This window comes from Metopolophium dirhodum, chromosome 5 (assembly GCF_019925205.1).
Source record: "Metopolophium dirhodum isolate CAU chromosome 5, ASM1992520v1, whole genome shotgun sequence".
Taxonomy (NCBI): domain Eukaryota; kingdom Metazoa; phylum Arthropoda; class Insecta; order Hemiptera; family Aphididae; genus Metopolophium; species Metopolophium dirhodum.
In genome coordinates, this window is record NC_083564.1 from 20,181,805 (window position 1) to 20,191,035 (window position 9,231).

Consider the following 9,231-nt stretch of genomic DNA (forward strand, 5'->3'; position numbering starts at 1 on the left):
GCGATATTATATTGCATAAAGTTAATTATTATTACCAACGGGGTAGATGAAAAAAAAACTAAAAAAACTAAATTAAAACCCTACGATTTCGACGAAAAGATTTTTTTTTAATAATGTTTTTTTTTTTAAGTGGGGATGAAAATATGACGTCTATACCTTCCACGTCTTATTATGATAATGAAACGTGTAGAGTACGATTCAGGAAAGCGTATATAGAGGTGTAATATGTATGTATATTATTCGTAGGTAATAAATAATAATAATTATAATTTATGTACAACCTAACGATTAACGAGTCTCCGCCGCCGCCACCGCCACCCGTCCGTCAACCACTTCCACGACCGCTGACGCCGGCGATTGGCGCACGCGTGCGCACACGGTCAATGCGATATGATTTTTTTTTATAAAACGGTCGGCAGCGCGGTCGCTCGTGGTCAGTACCGAGTTCAATGTCAATATCAGAGGAACCGCAATCGCCACTGCAATAGTCATATTTCGCGATCACAGTTCTTGGATATTTCGGCGACAGACATCACATAGACTTCCGTACGCAACGATAATATTATATAGTTTTTGTTTTTTTTTCGCTCGTTTTCCGTCTCGACGTGTCATCCGTTTCGCATCCACTACGGTCGCAATCGTTTCGCAGTCTATAATATTATAATATTCGCGAGTTTCGGCGTTTATCGTATTACAGTCGTTATAATATCGTCGCATACCACACGACACAATAATATAATATACCGGCTGATACCTAGGTATTTATACCACGCCTATTCTCCGCGACACAATGTACGTGAACCCGTGGATCAGGAAACACTCGACCATCAGACAGGTGATCGACAAGTTGCTGTCGATCAACACGAACAAGACGAAGAAGTTCGACGCGATGCTGAACAAGAAAAAGCACACAGGAAGTAACAGGACGACGGCGGCGACGACGACGGCGACGGCGACGGACAAGCGACGCAAGTGTTAGCATCGGCCGGAAGTGAGACGAAAGTCGTAAAGCGGTTTTATTTTTTTCGTGACGAGAAGAATAATAAGTCCGTCCGAAAATGTTCCTACCTATGTATAATACTTTATTATTACACCATCGTTCATAGTACAAAATATGATACGATATTTGTATACCGTCGTTACCGTGGTTATGCTATTATATATCTGTCTACGCCGCCGCCGAAGAGAGACGCTGCCGCCCGAAGAATATAATATAATATAATATAATATACCTATGACACATAATATAATATAATATACGTTTGCTATACGTTTCGAACCCTCGTATCGTAGTATAACTATAGTATAGTATTATTATCTATTATAGCTGTATAATATAATACAATATTATGTTATAATTATCAAGGCCACAAATGAAGATATTATGATAAATGATAATTATTATATGTACGCCGATTGTAAATATATATTTATATATAATATGCCGCACAAGTACTACACTACGTCTCCACGCCGAGTTCTCGCGAGGTAAGCGTTTGAATTTTTTCGCTTTATTAAAACGCGCGTTTCGCGGTTTTCACCCAAGACTTAGGCAGTAGGTACCGCTAACTGTAGCTGCAGCTCTGTACGGTATAGTTTTCAATAAATCACCCACACGCGGAGGTATAATAATATAATTTTGTGTTGTATCATTGGACAAATCGATCGGACTCAAAAGTTTTCTAGGGTCAAGTACGCCTGTCGTCAATCCGAATGTTCGGTTTCCCATATAATCATTATAAGTTTTCAATCACGTCCATGGCTTTGCGATAAACCGGCGCCAGCACAACCGTACTATAACAGAAGTCGTAAATTTGCAATAACAATAATATATCGTATAGTCCATTTAAAACAATAACATTATAATATAATACTCTATATAATAGGTGTTATGTACTATAATATATTACAGTATGCTTGATCTGTTATGATCGAGACTCACACTAGCAATATTGATCCCAAACGAAAAAGGTCGTCTTCGCGCATACGTGTACGGTCGAGCAGTCGGACGTGCTTGGGCCGTTCCATAATAACTGATTATTTTTTATAATTTTTTTTTTGGTCTATTATTGTTATTGTTGTATACACTCGCGAATCTTCTGCACAATCAATGTGCACATCAAACGCACAACGTAAATAACGTTACGGTCGTTAAATATTCGATTCGATGCGTTCATCCGTTAGAACACAATAATATTTCGCCAAATACGACGTCGATGACCATTCGCATACCTATAATAATACGCACTGGTCTGACTTAAAAACCAAAATCGAAAAAAATCCCGAAACCTTAACGTCTCAGCCGAAGCCAATACAATATCTGTATACTTACTACCTACAATCGACAATTTTTTTTACAACTGATTCCGTCAACTTTGTTTTGACGTATCCGTCGACCGTAAAGACGATCCGTCACGATTGAAAAACCATTTACGCGCGCACACCCAATAATAATATATAATAAATTATAGTGTACGGTATAAACCTATAGCGGTTTATCAAATAAAATCGTCGATTTTGGTACATTTTTCGCGTATAAATAATACAACTCGTGAACGCACATATATTAATATAATTGAGTTTTTGCTTTCGGTCGTCTGACAAAGACATAATAATGTCGTTAAAGTGTAATAAGTATACCTACGTGCGCGCAATCGGAAATCAATCGGTCCTGTGTATAAAATGCATAATATTATATTATGGGATTTCGTGAAAAATATACGACAGGCGAGACGGTTATAATAACGTCAATGATAATATTATTATAATCATATATTATTGTGATATACCTACATAGGTAACGAGTACGGCGCCTATAATATGGTATGCCAGCACCACATATTTGACATTTTATCACGAAACCCATTTGCACGCGCGATTGATAAGGACGAGTTTAGTGTGATATCAATAATTAGTATATTATTATAATAGGTACCCATTATAATACTTCTATAATACGCGCCTACACGTGCTTCTAAAACGATCGGGAATACTATTAATATTTACCGTATTCTTATACGTCCCGCGATGAATTTTATATTATAACATAATAATAATACAAACAAATACAATTATGATAAATATTATATAATATATAAATTATAATACAAAAAAAAAATATGATATATATATATATATATTATAATTAATAAATAATAATATAATTCGGCCCCAGTCGCCCGTGAAACCGTCGTGACGAGTGACGACATCGCGGTCGGCGATGGTCAAGGACTCCGTGACCGGACGAAAACCGCTAAAAAATGCGTCGATCGCGGGTCACCTTTCTTGTAGGCCGTAGCCGGTTTTTTCTCCTGTCCGTTAGCGGTTTTGATGTTTATTGTTTGGAATTTATCGTGTAATATTTTTGGAAAAAAAAACGCGTCTTCCGTTTCGTTGACCTCTGCAGCGGCACCACTCGGAGAATGCCACCGCTGTCCAGAAAAATACGAATATTATATATATAGAACGCGACTATCGGAGGCCCCAGAATCTTTGATGGTATTCTAAACAATAATATATATATATGTTACACAAACGCGATTTTTTCAACCGCGTTTTAAAATTTTTCAAATCTTTCACCAAACCCATTTTATTTATAAAGGTTTTCGTTCACATTCTTTCATTTTTTTTTTTTATTCTATATAATATAATACAGCTGGGTTATGTTTCTTTTTCCATAACTTTTTGTTCTCTGACAATTTATTTATTCGCCCACTCCTCGTCGATAAACGCACACCGTGTCACAATATAAACGTTTTGCTTGTGTATATTACTATAACGTACTTGTTTGTTTTCCGCAGCTGTTTGTCGGGGTCGTCCGGATATATTATAAACAATACAACGTCTGGAGACTGGAACATATTATTATAATACGACCGCATTGTTGTATACAATATGTACTCACACGATGTATTCCGCTGCCAGTCCACATTACCGTCAATTTAGTCAAAACGGATTTGGATTGTATGCAGAATATTATCATCACCATATTATCATCATCATCATTATATTATTTTTATTATTATAATACCGACTACCACGGAGGCGGATTCGCGTTCTCGCGGGACGACGACAAGGACGACGCATCGTCTGCAGCCATATCAGATTTACGTAGAAATAGGTGAGGACCGTTTGTGATTAAAATAATAAAAATTTTATTATAATATATTAATTTACTTATTTTTACCCACACTTATAATATTATATTACATGGAAAAATATATTATGTTTAAATCGATCGATACGATTCCGCTGCGTTCCCATAACAATAATGCATACATTTTACCGTCATAATTATAATATGTCCCCGTTATACAGACGAGACGACGCGTTATTAAGGTACATAATATTGTATTGAGTAAAAACCTTTAATGAAATCTCGGTTAGGTCGACAAGATCGGACCGCGGCGGTCGGCGATTGCAGGTTAAAAAATTTGAAAAATAAAATCGTTCCAAGTTACAAGTTAGTCGCGCGTGGGTATTATTACGAAACATAACACTACGGTCTTATGAATATGAATTAAACGATTAGATAATTTTATCGCATCAGAAGGGTTGGGCGTGACTATTATAAGAACGCAAATCTAGCAGAAACGAGGAAATTTCAAAGGTATTTTGCTCGTAATAACTTATAACATCATATTATATTATTATTACAATATCTTGTATATTGTGAATAAGGACTACCGTTGTGGAATTTGCCACGTGTTGCTTCTCTCGGAGATGATAATATATCGCATGACGTCAAGTTATTAAATAACTTAACATTAAAACACCACGACATTAAATTCCAGCACAAAAGTGGCTCATAATAATATACAAATCCCCATACCTATCGGTTTGAAACCAAAATTCGGAGTGGAGTGCCAGGCAATGATGCACATATGTTTATCCTCGGGCGGCTACACGCGATATACATAAAATTATATAATAATTTGAATAAATTATAAAAACATATATACTGTAACACGCGGTAACATTTCGGACAGAATAGACGGTATACGCTCGCTAATTGAAAACAGTCGACGAGTCAACGAACGAATCGACCTGTGTCCTTAAAAATATATTAAAACACCATAGCGATCGTTGTCGATGTTAAGTAATATTTATTTGTCCGCGCCAATCGATGATAATATTATAATAATATAATACAATCAAAGTATACCTACCTATATAATAATAAAATGTATTAATTGTTAATAATTTGTGGATCGTTTTCGACGTAGATCGTAATAATATAATATTATACTCCTCGCCAACTCGAATATTATAGTTAAAAAAGATTTATTGTTCGACCATGTTATTAATATTATGTACCTAAAATTACGTTAATCTTGTATTTATATTTATTCGTCTGTTGTTTGTTTACAGATTAAAATTGTATTTGGTTATACAGTTGAGTCAGAAAACCCATCGACATTACGAATATTACTCGAAGATGTACGAGACCACTTTTATTTAACATTTTCGACGTATGTGCTTGTAATATTGTTTTTTTATTTTTACGTGTAATTTTTTTTTTTTCATATTATTTAATTAATTTTATTGTATTTGTATGAATTTACCACTTTTGCTATTTTTATATAAAATATATTATATTTATTTAAAAAAATATTAATTTTTATATCTTCATAGACGACTCGATGCCTATGCGTATTATTATTATTATCTTTTAAGGGCGATTATACCGTGTCCGATTTTCGTCATTTGGTCGAAAATCGGTGTTATACTTTGGTAAATAATCGTTTGTTTGATTTATTGTTACATTATGTACTTATATAGGTACAATACTCTACTATTGTTATATTATAATTGTATACGGAGAGTATCGCAAATAGTTGACATTTATCAAACCTGGTTCGTGCAAAAAAATGTCAAATAATCGCAATATACACTTTCGATGGTGCATTTCTGGCAGACGTCCATAGTATTTTCCGTGGTGTCTATAATACACACCCCCTGTCATAAAAAAAATATGATAGTAATTTAATATAATATAAGGGGGAAAGCCGATTCGACCCAATGATTTTCATATTTTATTTTGTTTGGCTCCAAATATGAGATTAACGTTCAAAAGAAAACCCGAAGTTTTTAATAATTTATAGTAATTCTTTTTTTCTCTATACTGTATACACCTCATTTTCAAATTAATATTTTGATTTATTTTACAACATCCGCTGCAGGCATATAATAACGCGTTATACATAAGTCAGCAATAATAATATTGGCACTACCGATGATGAAACGCACAGTGCGCCTACTAATTTAATCGTAAATTTGTTGACAAATTTTAATATCTACATCTTTATTTTATGTACTATAGAGTTTAGACTCTTAAATCGATTTCTATTTATCGACATCGAAGGCACATTATCGCCTGTATTTAGCTAGAAAGTATAATATTGATTTTAATTAGCATTTAACAATAACACATATCCGTATAATTGTATCGATCTATGTAAATATTTAAATTACTATTTAAATGACGGGTATTATAACATCCTCTTAAAAATATAAGTAAGTACCTTGGTAGTTATAGAAATATTTTCCGATATGAATTATTAAATTGCCAAAGTATTATGACATTTATAGTAATCTATGCATTGCATTTACATTTTAATTGATTAATAGTAAAATTATCGTCTCGTGAAATTCGATACCCGCGGTACCTTATACCTATATATATATATTGTTATGTATATTATTATAATACCATATTATTCCTTTAACAATCTGCACGATCAAAACAAGACGTGAGAAATATATAACTGTAATATAACCTACTAAAACAAAAGGTTTTTATGTATCGAAATACTCGGAAAAGTATTCTGCTTTCGAAGATGAAATTAAAACTGTATATAATATAAATATGTTGTAATTCAAAAAAGTATAAAAACTTAAAAAAATCACAAGGATGAAAAATATTTAAAAATATGATTTTTTTTAAAAAAAAAAACGTTGTTTTGTAACGACCTGAAACCGTGTAACAAAAATATTTTCAAAAACATTTGTATAATTTCAATAGGTAACGAGTGTTTTAAGTTGAATTAATCACTCGGTATATAACGGTATACATGTACTTCGCCTGTATCCATCGCACCCTTCTGTATCTAACGTGTGTGAAGTTTTAACCGTCGCGAGGACGATTAATTCATTTTAGGCGTTCGTTTTTTGAACGTCCCGGATGATGGTATAGCTACTGCAGTAGGTTGAAAATATTTTCTAAAACAATAGTATATTTTTTCAATAGGTTATGAGTGTCTTAAGTTGAATGAATCACTCGGTATATAATGGTATACATGTACTTAGCCTGTATCCATCGCATCCTTCTGTATTTATCTGTATCCTTAACCATCGCGAGAACGATGAATTCATTTTTGGCGATCGTTTTTCAGACATCCCGGATGATGATACCTATAGTGCAGTACTAAACGGTTTTGCTTAGTTGCCATATTATACAAATAACATAATATGTATAGTCACGTCTTTGCGACATTTCGATTTCGTAGTCTTGTCGTAGGTACAAACTTCTGAAAACTTAGGTTCTGCTTAATAGTACGCCTGTACTCAAGTGTTTTTGTTTTCGGATGGTTAAACATTTAAAATTGAGTAAAAATGTTTTTTTTTATTTTTATAATATAATATTATATTGTAGATCATTGTCACTGCGGAGGTGTGACGAAACAACAATGACCGATGGGCAAAGACCAAAAAACGGCAAACGAATCTAGGTTTCTCGTATAAAATGTAATCATAATAATAATATATCAATGTATCATATAATTCATAATATATAACTAATTCAATATTCGCTCTGTATTTAATATAATAATATAGTGTTCATTTATAGATTCAGCTCGCACACACACACACACACATTCAAGATCACACCGATCATTGCTAAAGATAAATTTATCATCTCGGAGCAAAGACCGAAGGTTATATATCGGGGTCGGGCAGCGATAATAATAATATTATTATTAAATTGTACTCGAGCAGGCGCGCACGCGTAGAGAAGACTGTTTATAACGAATAAAAAATAAGTCAATGTCTGTGAAACGGGAACAGTGCCGTTCAGACACGAGGAAACGCTATATCAATTTATTATTATATACAACGGAATATGGTTTGTATAATAATGTGATAAGGTGACGGTTTTTCAATAACTGAGTCTGATTGAACCTTTATAAGGTTCTACTTTACATAATTACCAGAGTATAATTAGATACGGCTCGGTCGCAAGATTTCGATGAAAATACAAAAAGTTTTTGCATAAATAATCGTCATGGTAGGCGATTTTTTTAGAAAAACCGAATTTCGCTTTCCGCAAGTATTTAAGCACATGGTGATTATTTTAATGACAAACACTCATTTAAACACTCGAAAAAACTTTTACGGTTTTGAATGGTATTATTTTTTTACATACTTTAAACTTTAAAGACATCATAAACCACATTTTTGAAAAAAAATTCACGATATTTTTTCTCTACGAGATGTAATTTATGATGAATTATAAATATCTAATATTTTTTTGTAAATAACAGTTACTATGACAACGAAAACGTTACGAAAAAAAAGTATATCACCAGCTAAAAACATATTTATTTTATAACAATTTTTTACTACCTACTTGTAATCGTTATAATTTTTTTTAAGTTTTTACTTTTTTGGCAGACAACACACATTTTAATTACATACCTATACTCAAACAGTGAATGTTTTTTGAGAATTTTAAAACATAAAAATTAAATTTTCTTACGATTATTTGATATTAGTAGAGTTTTAAGTATAGATGAGAGGAGTCTAACGTCACAACGGTACCCCATCAAAAACATTGCTCCACCACTCAGCTATAATACAAACATAAAATACTTGTAAGTTACAACTAATATTGCACGTTTAAAATTTGCTTTGTACACATAATATACCGATTCTCAGAAACATAATCTGCTTAGGAATAAAAAATAAAAAAATGTACGTTTATGTCCAAACGAAATCTTAAAACAGTAAAAAATATAATGTTTTTTCAGGAAATGTTGTTTTAAGTAATTACTTAATTCAAGTTATACAAAAAAAAATTTTCCGAAAACGGTAGTGCTTTTTGAGATAAAGAGTGTTAACAGTTTATCAATGGGATCAGCTAGAGTACAAATAATTATACGTTCCAGCTGTCCTATACTGTATTAGATATAGTCCTGCTGCGTACATGTTTTCGTTTTTTTTTCACGATAA

General features: G+C 32.9%; 1 long non-coding RNA gene across 1 annotated transcript; it reads left to right on the top strand.

Moving 5' to 3' along the window:
* The first annotated feature begins 420 nt into the window (after positions 1–420).
* LOC132945222 (uncharacterized) lies at positions 421–5,613 on the top strand. Its single transcript, XR_009664526.1, has 3 exons — positions 421–1,488; positions 3,801–4,120; positions 5,371–5,613. It is a non-coding gene; the product is annotated as an uncharacterized LOC132945222 (long non-coding RNA).
* The last annotated feature ends 3,618 nt before the right edge of the window (positions 5,614–9,231 follow it).